Here is a 16,659-nt window from a genome sequence, read left to right as displayed (position 1 = left end):
TTGAGCTCTGAACTGGACCCGGTAACCCTTTTCTATGGTAGACAGAACCCATGGAGACACATTTGGCAGTAGTTTCCACGCTGCCAAATGGTCTCTCAGTGATGTTAGCTTTTCCACATTTTGTTGGAGGGAAAGCATCAGATTTCCGTCGCCCTGTGACTGCTCGCTGACCAAAGAAGGCTGAAAACGTGGGATGGCCTTGACCAGGGCAGGCCCTACATTAGCACTGGGGGCTATCTGCCCTAACAACCTCATGTCCCCTGATACGTCCCTCCGTGGCCCGTCAGGACCATACCATCCTTGCCTGCTTTGCTTTTATGATCATTCTTAGATCAGACCTCTTAGCAGGCTGTGGCTGTGGCCGCCCGGTCCCCCTGGCTCTCTGCGGGGGGAGGCAGGCCACAACACTCGCCTTCTGCGCCTCCCTCGCACTAGCGCTGGCCCAGGCTCCACTCATGGATGCCCGGGCGAACTCGACATGACTGGGAAGGAACTGACTGAACGCCGCCATTTGCTATTTTGCCTCGCAAAACCTGTCGGTGATGGCATTAACCGCGCTGCCAAACAGGCCGGGAGGTTTAACGGGGGTGTTCAGCAAGGAGACCTTATCTTTGTCCCCATCCCTGAGAGGTTGAGCCATGATAATAAGGCTGGCGGCGTGGTTCACAGATGCCATATATATATATATATATATATATATATATATATATATATATATATATATATATATATATATATATATATATATATATATATATATATATATAAAAAATCATGCGACGCGGTTAATTACCACGTCACCTGATCATGGCAGGCCTATAAGTAGAGGCATGATTTTACAGAAGCTTCAGATACCGGTCACGCGCGCAAGGGTGCTTCCCATACTGTTATGCTAAATGCAACGTCGAATTTCCCTTTGAAAGGGAACTAAGGTTGTTGCTGGAAGTGGTATTAGGGAGGCCTGCAGGGGGCACTCACCCTGCAGCCTGTGTGGGGCTTAATACCCCAGTATAGTGATGGGAACACTATACTGTTAAAACAGCAGGAAAACATGAGGGTTATCAACATGTAGTTTATTGAGAATCATACACATATTCTGGGGAGGGAATAGGGCTTGTGGGCACACGGTGGCTTAGTGGTTAGCACGTTCGCCTCACCCCAGGGTTCGATTCCTGCTGGGGCCGTGTGTGTGCGGAGTTTGCATGTTCTCCCCGTGCTGCGGTGGTTTCCTCCCCAGTCCAAAGACATGCATCGTAGGCTGATTGGTGTGTCTAAAGTGTCCATAGTGTATGAATGGGTGTGTGAGCGTGTATGTGAGTGTGCCCTGTGATGGACTGGCACCCTGTCCAGGGTGTACCCTGCCTTGTGCCCGATGCTCCCTGGGATAGGCTCCAGGTTCCCCCGCGAGTAAGCGGTAGAAGATGGATGGATGAACATAGGTCACCGATGGAATGATACAATAAGCAGGAGGATAAGGAAACCCTGTGGGTACAGGTGAAGAGACATTCCAGCAGAGCTGTAACATCGATGGGCTAGTTGATGGCATATATATATATTCACCCAGGCCTGTGAGAATGAGCAGCAGAGAGAGAGAAAGTCCGGCTGCAGGTGGGCGTTGATCAGCTGGACGGAGATCAGAGAGAAAGGACAATAATTAGATAAAACAGTAGTGGTAACACTTAAAATATATTCACATAAATACATGTAAAAGCACATGAAAAGAATGTAGGAAACAGGTATCAATACATGACATGGGAAAAAGCAAAAAGTTGAAAAACACACACTCTCAAAAATGTTTTTAAAGAGAAACACACACACACATATACTCACAGAATGTCTAAGAAGCACCAAAAACATGTAAACATTATGTAGAGAAGAAATATGTGTAACATTAAGCAATAATAAAAATATTTCTCACCCACATTGAAGAAGTGATGAAAAATATCCAAATTGTTCAGGACAACGGGCGATGAGATGCGCCCAGCTCGATTACTGGAAGTGGGAATGGTAGTAAGGGCCTTGAAAAATGTTTTAAATACCCAAAAGAAAAACATGAAGAAAAGGGGATATCCAATGATAGAAAATGGGTTTTAAGGGGAGTTCAGAGTGAGAAAAGTTCATTGTAATGGTATTTTAAAATCAAAGAAGTAGTTTTTAAGGGGAATCAAAAAAAGACATTAATAAAGCATATTGGGATTCCAAAAGAATGAGATAATTGGGCGTGACCTAAAGATAAGACTGTATAAATAGGGCATTGAATCTGTGCTTAGATTCAGATCACTTTTGGGAGGTCTCACGAGGGGATCTCATGTTGTTTTTTGAACAATAAACTGGATTTTTGCTTCTCTCATCTATCTTGTTCATGGCTTCATTTTGATCAGTAAATTAAGGATTATTGTTTGACTAACTAGAGGAAATTCAGCAACCTAGTTGTTTTAAATACGACAGTCTTTCGCATGAGATGTTAAACTGAGGTCCTGACTCTCTGTGGTCAGTAAAAATCCCAGGACACTTTTCGAGTAGGGGTATAATCCCGGTGTCCTGGCAAAATTCCTCCATTGTCCCTTCTCTATCATAGTCCCCTAGTAATCTCCATACCTGAATTGCCTCATCACTCTCTCCTCTCCACTAATAGCTGGTGTGTGGTGGGCGTTCTGGCGCACTATGGCTGCAGTCACATCATCCATGTGGATGCTACACACTAGGGGTGGTTGAGGAGATTGCACCCACCCCCCCACCCCCACTATGTAAAGCGCTTTGAGTGTCTAGAAAAGCGCTATGTAACTGTAACCCCCACTGGGCTGAGTTTTTCTTTCTATCACCCACCATCTGCAGGGCTGCAAGATCTGCCTGGACAACCGAGTTAGTTGTTTCCCACTATACACACAGGATTTACACTCTTGCAGCCAATGTCTAAGCTGTATGGAAGCTGTGAGCAAATGCCAACAATGTGTCTGCTGCCTAAGCATTGACCAGATCCACAAAAACATGTCAACCGACAACTGAACCACATTGTTCAGGTTGGTCTGGGCTGCATACCTGGCCCTAACAGCTGCAGCTCAATCTGGCTTGTTAGCTAGACGCCCACATCATTACTGTCAGCCTCTTACGAGCCCTAAATTAACAAATGTCCTCGGATTTACACCAAAACACATCCCACACCAATAGAGAGCCCCACAGACCCTGTCCATGAAGGACAACGGTTATCAATGCTTTATATTCAAAAACATTTCTTGTGGATTCTGATGACTAATCTGCAGTTTTTACATTTTACATTTACATTTATTCATTTAGCAGACACTTTTATCCAAAGCGACTTACAACTGAGAAAAATACAAGCAAAGCAATATATCAAGCAGAGAACAATACAAGTAGTGCTACCATACAAGATCCATTAATTGAGTTCCAGAAGAAGCAAAGTGCACAGAGCAGAGGTGTAAGTTTTTTGACGATGGTGAGAGATTCTGCGGTCCGGATTGAGGTTGGAAGTTCATTCCACCACTGAGGAACAGTTAGTGTGAAGGCTCTGGAAAGGGACCTTGCGCCACACTGAGTGGGAACTACTAAACGTCGGTCGCTAATCGATTGCAGATTGCATGAGGGAACGTAAGCCTTCAGGAGAGAGTTGAGGTAGGAGGGTGCTGTTCCAGACAAGGTCTTGTAGGTGAGCATCAAGGCCTTGAATTTGATGCGGGCGTCTACAGGAAGCCAGTGGAGGGAGATGAAGAGGGGTGTGACATGGGTTCTCTTGGGCTGGTTGAAGACGAAAATTTAAAATTTAAAAATTTTAATTCTGCCGAAGGACCAGCATTTATTGTTTTTCAGGTCATAAGAAGTATCTAGGTATTCAAACAATGCCCCTGGTGGTTAGGAGGAGAAAATTGACCTATTTGTAATTAGTGTTCCCTTCAAAGCGTTAGCTCAACACTGTAGGAAGCACCCTCGCGCGTGACCAATAGCTGAAGCTTGTGTAACATCATGCCTATTTATAGGCCTGCCGTGATCAGGTGACATGGTAGTTAAGTGCATTGTGTAATATAAAAACAGCACCTGTGAGCCGCGCTGTCAGCCATATTATCTTCAGCGAGACTGTATGTCGGTTGTTTGTGTAACGCTCATAGAAAGACTCTCATTTTCTCTCTATCTTTTTAAAAAAAGGAAAATCTCTTTTTTTCTGTCTCTTTTTTTTTTAAAAATGAGAAAAGTATGAGTGAGAGAATTCAGGAAGTGTGTTACGCCTTGCTCCTGTTTCATAACGGGGGGATGGACACACTTTCTGTGTGAAGTGTCTGGGGATGGAGCATGCCACGGCAGCCCTCGAGAGGTCTGACTGTGCGCATTGTTAGCGCCTTACAATTAGGCAGCTCCGCTCGCGACTCGCTTTCTTCTCGGCTGAGGGGAGTTGGGTTTCAGAGCCTCGCGGATCTGGGCCGGCCGCTGCTCTATATCTTTCTCTGTCTTCCGGGTCCGGCTCTCTGCTGGATTTTGGAGCTTGCATTGTGACTCCTCCTTCTGCTATGGAAAAAAAAAAAAAAAAAACTCTGATTCCGAGGAGCCAGAAGGGTGTGCTAAAATCTGAGAGCAGCTGTCAAGCATATAAAGAGCTGCTTGAAATGATTACTAAGGCTGGATGAGCTTTTTTTTCTCTCCAGTGAAAATAAATCTATCTCACACTGCAGAAAACTCCAGCCAGTTCCTTCCCTATTATGTTGAGATCACCAGCACTAGTGCGAGGGAAGCACAGAAGGTAAGTGTGGTGGCCTGCCTTCCCTCGCAGACAACCAGGGGGACTATTAGGCCTGATCTGAGAATGGTCATAAAGGCCAAGGAGACAAAGGATGAGCACTCCTGAGGGGCCATAGAGGGACATATCAGGGGACATGAGGCTGTTAGGGCAATTACCCCCCAGTACTACTGTAGGGCCTTACCTAGCCAAGGCTGTCCTGTGTTTTCATTGTTCTCTGGTCAGCGAACTGTCACAGGGCAACTGAAATCTGATGTTTTCCCTCCAGTAGAATGTGGAAAAGTTAATGTCACTAAAAGGCCATTTGGCAGAATGGAAACTACTGCCAAATGTGTCTCCATGGGTTCCGTCTACCATAGGCCCCCCCCCCCCCCCCCCCCCAGCACCAACACCACCACCACCACCCCGTTTCAGAGGTGTGCTCACAACAGTAAACAGCACAGATCAGAGCCTGACGTTAGCTCAGGAAGTAAGATCCCTCCTGGACAAAGGGACCATAGAACATGTACCCTGTTTCCTGAGGGAGCAAGGTTTTTACAGCCATTATTTGCTGGTCAGCAAAAAAGATGGGAGTATGCGGCCAATTTTACATCTGCGTCATCTGAACTGTACTCTTTGGACATATAGGTTCAATATGCTGATGCTCAAACTTATCGTTCCACAAATTTAGTTTGAGGACTGGTTTGTGAGGATGGATCTAAAAGATGCATATTTCGACATAGAAATATTGCCAAGTCATAGGAAGTTCCTGAGGTTTGCGTTTGGAGGCAACACATACCAATATCGGGTTGTTCCCAATTCCAATATCGGGTTCTTCCAAATATCGGGTTCTTCCAAATGGAGCCTCAAATCCCTTGGCCTCAGAAGGATGTCTACCCCCACATTCCAGTTGCCCAGAATGTACATTGCACTCACTGACAAACACTTTCCCTCTGCCAGTGAAGAATTAGTTGCACCTGCCTGAACAGGGGATGCGAACATAATCCTCCATAGTGGTTGAAATGTGAGACCACCGCTGTGTTGTCTGTCACAACTAACACATGGTGATCTCTCAATTGAGGAAGAAAGAATTTCAGTGCTAGAAACACGGCCTGCATTCCTAGGTGATTTATATGCCACTCCAGATGCAGGCCACTCCAGAGACCTGCTGGACAGCCATCTAAGACCGCACCCCAACCCGTGAGGGAGGCGCCTGTTATTGCCTTCTTGCGATCAGGAGACACCCCTAGAGTGTGACCCAAGGCTTATGTGCGCATTACGTGCATATTATTATCGATTTTATTGATTAGTTGTTGCAGCTCTAGTTGGCTTAATGGTATACACAATACCCATAAACATGTCATGAGAGAAACTAGAGATAGTGGTGACTGCAGTACAGGGTCGTGCATGACCTAAACAAATTAATGGAAACACTTCACTTTAACACCATCTAAAAAGGTTAATGTCTGACCTTTTAAAAGTTCAACACAAATGGTCTGTTCTGCTGAAACTCTAGTGCGCTGCTAGTATTTAGTGCTAACTTCCGGGAACTATTGAGAGGCTCCATGATCCGCCATTGCTGTAAAAAAAAAAAAAACTGGTCCATTAGACACTCCGATACATTTAGACACACATATACCTTTAGATACTCCCATTTTATCCTCCCTCGTGCTATTGCGGACGCATCAAGTATAAACAAGGCTTAATTCGTCTACACCAGGGGTGTCCAAACTTTTTGCAAAGAGGGCCAGATTTGGTGAGGTGAAAATGTGTGGGGGGCAAACATTCAGCTTGACATTCTTTGAACCATTAACATTAAATGCAAATGAACTATATCATGAAATTTTTATTGCAAATGGCATGCTTTTCATTTCTTCACACAGAACACAAATAAATCTAAACTTGTTTTAGATTGAAGTTTAGAATCTCACACAAATTTGAAGACCACATAAAATGAAGAAAATGTCTGTCAGGGAAAAAAAACTTTTGGGAAGATTAAACATATTTATATTCATTTGAAACATTACATATTATTCACTATTAAATGCTCACTGTAAACTTCTAAATTCAAAACATGTGAACAGGAAAATAACACCAACAGTTATCATATTCATAAGTACAAAACATTGAGGGCTATATGAATCCTTGTATCACTCGTTCTTTCATTTTTCAGTTGACCATCAAAAATCAAAAAACAAAAATATGCTATTTGATTTCGAATCAGATATCAAAAACGAAAAAAGTCGTGTTTTCCACTCGGATCGAAAATACAAAATGAAAAAATGGGCTGCCGGACCGAGTTTGACTTTAATATTTAATTTTGTCGGGTTTACGAGACCCAGTTTGATTGTCAATTCAAAAACAAAAGAACAAATTATACACGGATTAAAAAGGAATTTATTCACCTCAGAAGACTAAACAAATAACTTTCCTGCACTAATGTGAAGGGTGATACTGAGATCTCGACTGCAGTAAATAGGCCAGGTCTGGCTCAAAAACTGAAGTTTTGATGCGCAAGATGTCACGCAGGTGAGAGTCACTTAGTCTCGTCCTCACGCAGTTCTTGTTAATGTTCATAACCAACAATGTCTTCTCGCACAAATATGTTGAGCAAAACAAGCTCAGCATTTTCTTAGCAAATGTTCGAATCTCTTGGAACCTGCCTTTATCCAGCTGGCGGTAAAAGTTTACAAGAGGGAGCTGTTGGTGCCGACTGTGACACTCGGCGTCACACTGCAGCTCAATGAGCTCCAGCTGCAGGTGGTCTGGAGCGTCATCAGGGTCCACGGAGAAAGGAGAGGAAAAAAGCATGATATCCTTTTCAATAGCTGCAAAATCCCGAAAGCGCCATTGAAACTCTTCATCCAGAGATGAGATGTCTGCTGCATACCTCCTCATTTGCGCACTGATATTGTTCTGTGGAAAACCAGTCATTATTTCCTGCAGCGATGGGAAATGTGTGGTATTGGGCCGCGTTTGTGACAGGTGCCTTTGGGAAAGTAGCAGCTTGGTCCCAAAGGCTTTGATGTGTGAATACAGTTGGCTTACCACTCCATTTTGCCCCTGAAGGCTCGTGTTCAGCGCGTTCAGATGTCGTGTTATGTCAACTAAAAATCCAAAATCAGCCAGCCAAATATGATCAGATAGTTCTAGCATTGGCTGTCCCTTTTTTGCCAAGAATTGTCCGATTTCCTCCCTAAGAGAGTAGAAGCGCTGCAGTGCAGACCCACGACTGAGCCATCTTACGTCGTTGTGATACACAACATCTCCGTATTCAGCCTGGATGTCGAGTAGAAACTGTTGAAACTGGCGGTGACACAGGGCTTTGGAGCGAATATAATTAATAGCCTTTATTACCGGTTTCATAGCATGATCATATTTCAGATGTTTGGCACAGAGAACTTGTTGGTGAATAATACAGTGGAGTTTTATAGCTTTGCCTCCTTCTTCGCTGACTTTGTTACAGACTAGAGTTGATATTCCACTTTGCTCACCAGCCATGGCAGGTGCACCATCCGTAATAATCCCAGTGACTTTATTCCACGGTAGTTTCACGTCATCTACGGTGGAACAAACAGAAACAAATAAATCTATTCCTCTTGTTTGGTCCTTAAGGCTCTGGAGGTCAAGTAGTTCTTCACTCACGTTCATTTCATTGTCCACTCCTCTTAAAAAATCAGTAACTGAGCGGTCTCAGATGCATCCGTGCTTTCGTCGCGGGCTAACGAAAAAAGTCAAACTCTACTCCTTTTGCCTCTAACTGTCTCTTAATATCAGGTGAAACGTCTTCAATTCTCCGTACCACAGTGTTACGTGCCAGGCAAACATTGGCAATCTCTTGCTTCTTCTCAGGACAAATTTTCTCCACCATTTTCATCACACAGTCTTTAATAAACTCACCCTCAGTAAAAGGTTTGTAGTGCTTGGCAATCAGCGTTGCCACCTCGTAGCTCGCTTTTGTGGCATTTTCATTTGACTCACGGGCTCTTGTGAAAAAGCGCAGCTGTGCCGTTAAAACGTCTTCTAGTTGCTTCAACTTTTCGCAGCGTTCATTTCTAGTTAGCTTGTTGTAGTTAGCATGTTTCATCTGGTAGTGCCTCTTGATATTGAATTCCTTGAAAACAGCCTCTACACAATAGACTCTACACACATAATGTCTAAGGGTTAAAGACAAACTGTCCTTTCAGGGTGCCATACATAAAATACAATTTGTCCTTTCGGCCTTCTATAATCGGTCTGCGCACCGCCGCAGGAAGTCGAACACAGCGGAAAACTTCACATCGTTGTCGATGCCGTCACTACAGGAAACCCATACACACTTCCTTCTCCACATGGGCTTCAAAGCTCTGATCCTCTGTGTAACATCACTTCTATACAGGAGGGTCCATCTACCTCCACAAAGAATCTTGGCAGTGTAAAAAATTGTTAGCAGTTGTCCTGATTACAAATATTTTTATACATTACAAATATTATAATATAATATGTATTGAAGACATTTCTAATATCAATCATATTGACTTATCATTCTGTCTTCCTAGCTGCCTGCAAAGGAACTGTATAAGGTCCATCTTCAAATGCAAATTAGAAAAAGTGACATGGAGGTGGACCTTCTACACCTTCAAATTGATTAAGAAAAGGTGGACATAAAAAGGTCAGGCTTGAAACCGAATTACTGAAGCACTGGCTATCGTTACGTATTTGCCTAGTGATGATTATTCTGTGATTTCTTACTGAATGGTAAAGCAATAAATACAAATATCTTTCTCAGTTACAGGAAATAAAAAAAACAATGAACCACACGTGACTGTTTATTTTGTGCATTAGTCTTTTAATTAGAAGTGATTTTGGCAGATCACATCTCGTAACACCCTGCAATCTCTTTAGTCCACTGGGTTAACTGGTCGTTACTCTTTATTATCTTCATAAAGAGTAGGGGGCCTCGAAATTTTCTGGTATTGTGTACAGACCCTGACCATTTTGCTTCCAAGCTGGTTATGAGGTGGGATGTGTCACATATTGCCTAGATAGTGGGACCAGTAATGAGTGGCATTTAATTCACTAATTATATATACAGTATCTCACAAAAGTGAGTACACCCTTCACATTTTTGTAAATATTTGATTATATCTTTTTATGTGACAACACTGAAGAAATGACACTTTGCTACAATGTAAAGTAGTGAGTGTACAGCTTGTGTAACAGTGTAAATTTGCTGTCCCCTCAAAATAACTCAACACACAGCCATTAATGTCTAAACCGCTGGCAACAAAAGTGAGAACACCCCTAAGTGAAAATGTCCAAATTGGGCCCAATTAGCTATTTTCCCTCCCTAGTGTCATGTGACTTATTAGTGTTACAAGGTCTCAGGGGTGAATGGGGAACAGGTGTGTTAAATTTGGTGTCATCGCATAAAACAAATATAAAATACAGCGGATGTTTGTGTACAGAGAATATTAAACAACATTAATATAAACTTGTTTGCAATGGGGATGATGTGTGTTTCCTTTAGGTGTTTTTATAGAAATTTCACTCCACACTGTTAGAATATCAGCTTTGTGGCCAAAAGGTAAGAACAGAGAGCTTAGCAACAACCGGCGGCTAAACACTAAACACTAATACTTAAACACTTAAGCACTAAAACACTCACACTTTCAACACTACTGTAATCTTCTGAGGGGAAAAGATACAGAAAATAATGACTGTATTATACCATTGGGTGTTAAATGATCAGGTATTTTGTACAGCTGTGTGTTATAGTGTATATTAGCTGTGTGTGGGATTCTGGATTGTCAGATCCTCAGAGCCAAAGCAGCCCAAATACTTTCTGCTCAAGACTTTCTGCTCTACACAATATACTAAATAGTACATTTCATATTATAGGGAAACATCCATCTGGATTGTGTGAGCATTGTCAAATACCAGAGACTGTAGAACATGTGCTTGTTACCTGTAGGAAATATGAAACACAGAGGATGGACATGATAACAGACATGGAAAGAATAGGATTAACAGGACATGGAGTAAAGAATATATTGGAATACAGTGGGAGTGAACAAGGAAGGAAGGAACCTGATCTGCTTTCTAATAAAAACTGGACTAATGAGGAGAATACGACATGGGGCTCTGTATAGGAGTTAAATAAGACCAGAAGATGGCAGTAGTGAAATATCAAGCATGCAAGCTGCCATTAAAATCCGAAGAAGAAGATGACGTCACTACAGGAAACTCACACACGCTTGGTCTCGGAGCTTCCTTCTCCACACGGGCTTCGAAGCTCTGATCCTCTGTGTAACTTCACTAAAGGTGAGTTCATCTGAAACTTACCATCTGAGATACTCGGTTAACAGGTTAGTGGAGATTCTGGAGTCATGAATCTCTGTGTTTTCCTTCCAGTGTCCTGATTCTTTACTCCTCTTATAATGAAATCAGAGTCCAGACCCCGCTCTTTAGGAAAATCTCCACAGACTCCTGCAGCTACTGGCTCAGAGGTAAAGTTTAGTCACGTGTCTGATTTCTCTTTTCATTTTTAAACTCTGAGAACTTGTTTATAATTAAGTAACCATGACAACACTATATACAACAAGCAGAAAACGTCAGAGCAAGCAGCGCGTGTTCTGACGACGTCACCATTTAGTCTCTTTTCGTCAGTGTGATATTACTTTATGACAACGTTGTTAGTTTACCACGTCTTGGTAACGTTTATTTTTTATACATAATCCTGGCTAACGGTCCAGAAACGTCGTGGCCACGTCCTCCAAAAACTCTCTAACTAGTCTCATTGAGAACGATGTGAAGACGTGTTTGTATTGTTTGTTATTTATTGGTTGATTCAGTGTTTACAATACAACAAAACTTATTCATGAACTCTTTTACATAACAGACTGAGGACACTAACATTTGCATAATTCAAAACAAAAGTAGAAAATAAAATAAAAATAAATAACATTTCTAGGTGTTTGTTATGAGATTACTCTTGTCTAGCAATGAAAACCGGTTTTTGGCTTGGGGAATAGTCATTATTTTCAGCGAGTCCACATATATAGGTTTTTGTTTTTTTTTTTTTTTTTTTATATATATATATAAATGTTTGGTTGGGGTGGTGTTTTTAGGTATCTACATTTATGGATAAAAAAAAAATTTCAATGATTATCAAAAAACAGTTTTTTTTTGGTCATCAAATATTATTCCAAATTTAACAACATCCCAAGTAAAAGTGTATAACGGGGATCTTTTGTTTCAACCAGTTGTACACATCACTTCAGAATCCTTGAACAGATTTGCAATAAAAAAAACAAAAACAAATGTTCCATTGTTTCTATATCAGAATTACAGAATAAACATTATTTTGAGATTTCCATGTTAAATTTAACTCAAGAAATTCTTTAGTGGAATATGTTTCATTTGTAATTTTAAAGTGCACTTCTTTGATTTTGGGGGACATGGAATAAGAAATATATTTCCTACTTATTTCACATCTGACTTTTCTATTGTGATGATTAAGAATGTAAGTTCGTCTTACAGGACTCGGATAGCATTCTTGTACCAGACATTTCCTCAGAAATGTATTAGTGCAGTGTTTATCTATAAAATGAACTTGGTTTATCCTAGGCTCATGAATCTTTGGACTTATCTCTGTGTATTTTACATGTTCTCTTATTAATCTAATCATTGGTAAAGGGATACGTTTAATAATTTTGTTATAAATCATTTGAGGTCTGTTTAGTTTAAATTTGCTGCAGAGGTCCTTATAATTCAAGATATTACCCTTTATGTCCATAATAGGGAAGCCACGATACCAAAAATCCAAAAGTAGTTGGTACCAATACCACCAAAAGTACACAATACTCAATACCAAATTCGATACCATGGTGTGGTATAAAAATAAAATGTAAAAAATAAAATTAAAAACTCTCTACTATCGTTGGGTTTGTCCGTACACCCCAGAATCGTTGGCACTAGTCACAACAGCTTCTATGAATTATGGTTTGCGTGGTCGAGGGCTGTTTAAATGGATTGTCTTATCTTCTCTTGTTATCATGTCTGCTGCATGGTTCGATCCTACATTGGAAGTACAAAGAGTCTAAACACTAAAAAGTGCTTCAGCTTGCATAAAATGTTTACGCCCAGAGTAAGGTCATCTTTGTATGGCTACTCTCTGAATTTTATAAACATATACAGATCTAGATGAACAATTTCTGTGTGATTAGTGATGAGAAATTGTGTAAGGTCAACTGTCTTGTTCATCTTGGCTTTTAAAAATGATCAGTCACAGTTTTGGCATTAGTAAAAACGGGTTGCAATCAATGGAATTATGTTACAAATCTTAAATTACAAAGCTGTTACAGCCATTAAAGGTGGGTGATTGGGTGGTCAAGCCGTAATACAGTATCGTTGGAGATGTTTCCATAATCAGTTCCATAAACACATGGGGATAAAATCTATAACTATTTAAGCATGTTGAATAATTTTATTTTGTTTTCCAGATGTACCACTGCTCAGATTGTGGGAAGAGTTTTATTAAAAGTCATCATCTCAAAGATCACGAGCGCATTCACACAGGAGAGAAGCCATTCGACTGCTCCCAGTGTGGGAAGAGTTTTACTCATCAGAGTACTCTCCAACAACATGAGCGCATTCACACAGGAGAAAAGCCATATTACTGCTCCCAGTGTGGGAAGAGTTTTAATAAAAGTCATCATCTCAAAGATCATGAGCGCATTCACACAGGAGAGAAGCCGTATGACTGCTTCCAGTGTGGGAAGAGTTTTACTCGTCATAGTCATCTCCAACTACATGAGCGTATTCATACAGGAGAGAAGCCGTATCATTGTGGACAGTGTGGGAAGAGTTTTACTCGTCAGAGTCATCTCCGACTACATGAGCGCACTCACACAGGAGAGAAGCCGTATCACTGTGGACAGTGTGGGAAGAGTTTTACTCGTCAGAGTCATCTCCAACGACATGAGCGCATTCACACAGGAGAGAAACCGTATCACTGTGGACAGTGTGGGAAGAGTTTTTCTCGTCAGAGTAATCTCCGACTACATGAGCGTGTTCACACAGGACAGAAGCCATATTACTGTGGACATTGTGGAAAGAGTTTTGCTTGCCAGCGTAATCTCCAAATACACAAGCGCATTCATACAGGAGAGAAGCCTCATCACTGTGGACAGTGTGAGAAGAGTTTTTCCCAACTAAGTAATCTCCAACGACATGAGCGTGTTCACACAGGAGAGAAGTTGTATCATTGTGGACAGTGTGGGAAGAGTTTTACTTGCCAGAGTAATCTCCAAATACACAAGCGCATTCACACAGGAGAGAAGCCGTATCTCTGTGGACAGTGTGAGAAGAGTTTTACTTGTCAGAGTCATCTCAAACGACATGAGCGCATTCACACAGGAGAGAAGCCATATCACTGCTCGCACTGTGGGAAGAGTTTTATTCGTCAGAGTCATCTCCAACGACATGAGCGAATTCACACAGGAGAGAAGCCGTATCACTGCTCACAGTGTGGGAAGAGGTTTCGTGACCAGAGGGCCTTCCACAGCCACCAGCAGAGTCATACGGGACAGAAGCTGTACCTCTGCGGACATTGTGGGCGGAGCTATACTTATTCAAGTTCATTAAGGACACACACGTGCTCTAACATAAAGCCATCAGATTTAACCATTTGAATTTGTCAAATTAAGATAAATTTTTTAAAGGGAGGTAAAGAGTCATTCATATTATATTATTTGTCATGGACTGTAGTATTCTGTTGAATGGGCTTTTATTGCTTACTCTCTGGATTTTAGCAAAATTCATGATTTTATGTTTTCCTGTTTTTCCCCAACACTACAATACCAAGTATGGAATACATATATTTAACCAGTGGAAATGCCCACTTTAATCGACCAATCCAGACAGCTGAGTGAGACACATGACTCTAACTTCTCCCTCTAACATAACTTTCATTTTAAATGATTTTTAAATACAAACTAGAATTTGCTTTATAAAATATCGCGTTGTGTTTACAGGCAATTTGAAGAGAGAATTCTTGTACAAGTTACTCCATCTTTGCAGCGTCCATTTAATTATAGCTAACTACAATGTATGGCCAAAAGCATGGGGATGCCTGACGACCACACCCATATATACCTTTTGAACATCCTCTGATGGAACTGCATCCAATCCATGGTCCCTTGAGCCCAGTGTTCCTGATCTAGTTTTCAGCTTTACTGCAACCCTGACCAGGATAACACAGTTACACAGTAAGATCAATGAATGGATTTTTGTTGTATATATGTTCCTATAAGAAGTAAGAAAATGTTTGTATGACCCGAAAGTCTTAGAATTTTTTTAGTAAATCACATGTTTAATAATACACCAAGTTTATACTTTCCTTATTAATCAACAAAAATTCTCCATAATGCAAAACTTAAATGAGTTTTCTCATTGTTGTGTAATTTCCTTTTAAAAATGTGAAATGTTACATTTATAAATCTTCAGATGCTTTGCTTTGATACTCACAGATTAGCTCATATATATTAATCATCCTTCAGGTTCTCCAACTTGAATAAAGTTTACATGTGGGAAATTTTATGAGTTTAATATTCGAATTACATTACTACCAGTTATTTCATCAATAGATTTTGAATGATGCTATTAATATGCTGGGCAAAAGTCCACTAAAAGGATTCTAGTATAACAAGCTAAATATTTCAGATATCACAGAATAAATCTGACGCACTGCCTCACAGCATTGCCATATTCTTAGGTTTAATCCAGACCAAATGATTCTAATAGAATTTGAATATGGAGACACAGATAAGAAACTGCTAAACACTGATGCTGTGTTGGCAGGTTAGACATTCAGCAAAGATGATCAGGAAACGGGATTGATCTTCACACAATCTCTCTTTTATTCACTTTGAGTGTCTTTATATCACCAACAGAAAAATCAAAATGTCTACACCTGCCTACAGAGTGAAAAGGCCTTGCTCATGTAGAAAGGACAGAAAAGAGAATGGAGGAGAAATAAATAAGAAGGAAGTCTGGGGAAGGGAATGTTATCATCTCTGGTCTTGGTGTGTTCAATCACAAAGATCCACTGTAACAAAAAACATACTACAAGTCATATTCAGAGACCGCTCTAGATATAAACCTTTCATAAAGAATGTTAAATATAATACATAGAAATGTTCTGGAGTCCTGAAACTACTATACTATCACAAAGCTAACAGATGGTGTGTGTGAGGTACAAAAGCACATTTAACATAAAGTTAACATTGTTATTTTTTTGTGATCTTTACTTACCCAGAAAACTAACTGCTACTAACTAGTAGTGTGTGTGTGTTAGCTTTTCTCCCACTCACATATGCAGATCAGAGACATAATTTAAAAATTAAGTAAAAAAAAATATAATGATAAAATCTCTATTTGTCACAGAGACAAATGGTTACAGGGCTGTTGAGCAACAAATATTTAGCCTTATTTAACAGATGTCAGGATCAAGTGTTATAACCAAATTACAATCAATAAGTTGAACACTGATACCTGGATTAGCCTCATCTTTATGTTCGTGTTAAACCTGGCTGATGTGGTTTCAGTTGTTTTGTTGTTTTTCTGAAAAGATTTGAAATGTCCATTTCAAATATTTTGATATACACACCCACAGATTGGATAGAAAAAATAGGTTGTAATGATTGTTTTGGTTGTGAATAACAATAATTTACCTATTTTTAACATTTTTGAGCTACTGTTCTACAGCTACTGAATACAGCACTCTGAATATGAGCCAGCTCAAAGAGTCGACTCATTCCCCAAAGGACTCATAACTTGTAATGAATCCTCATTTTTAAATTGAAAGAGTTTCTCCTTCAACCTTGACCCCATTTTGTGGAGTGTTTGGAAAAGTTAAAACAGAATCTTTAAGGCAGAAATGGTGATATTCATCA

At 40.6% G+C, this 16,659-nt stretch overlaps 1 pseudogene across 1 annotated transcript in view; it reads left to right on the top strand.

Moving 5' to 3' along the window:
* LOC108279575 (zinc finger protein 850-like) overlaps nt 1–15,302 on the top strand; it is a 39,077-nt pseudogene extending 23,775 nt beyond the window's left edge. Inside the window, exons 4-5 of the transcript XR_008398357.1 lie at nt 1,258–1,269; nt 13,262–15,302. The product of XR_008398357.1 is annotated as a zinc finger protein 850-like (transcript). The remainder of the gene's footprint in view (nt 1–1,257; nt 1,270–13,261) is intronic.
* Nucleotides 15,303–16,659: the final 1,357 nt, after the last annotated feature.

This window comes from Ictalurus punctatus, chromosome 19, assembly GCF_001660625.3.
Source record: "Ictalurus punctatus breed USDA103 chromosome 19, Coco_2.0, whole genome shotgun sequence".
NCBI classification, from domain to species: Eukaryota; Metazoa; Chordata; class Actinopteri; order Siluriformes; family Ictaluridae; genus Ictalurus; species Ictalurus punctatus.
This window is presented reverse-complemented; position numbering and strand designations above follow the sequence as displayed.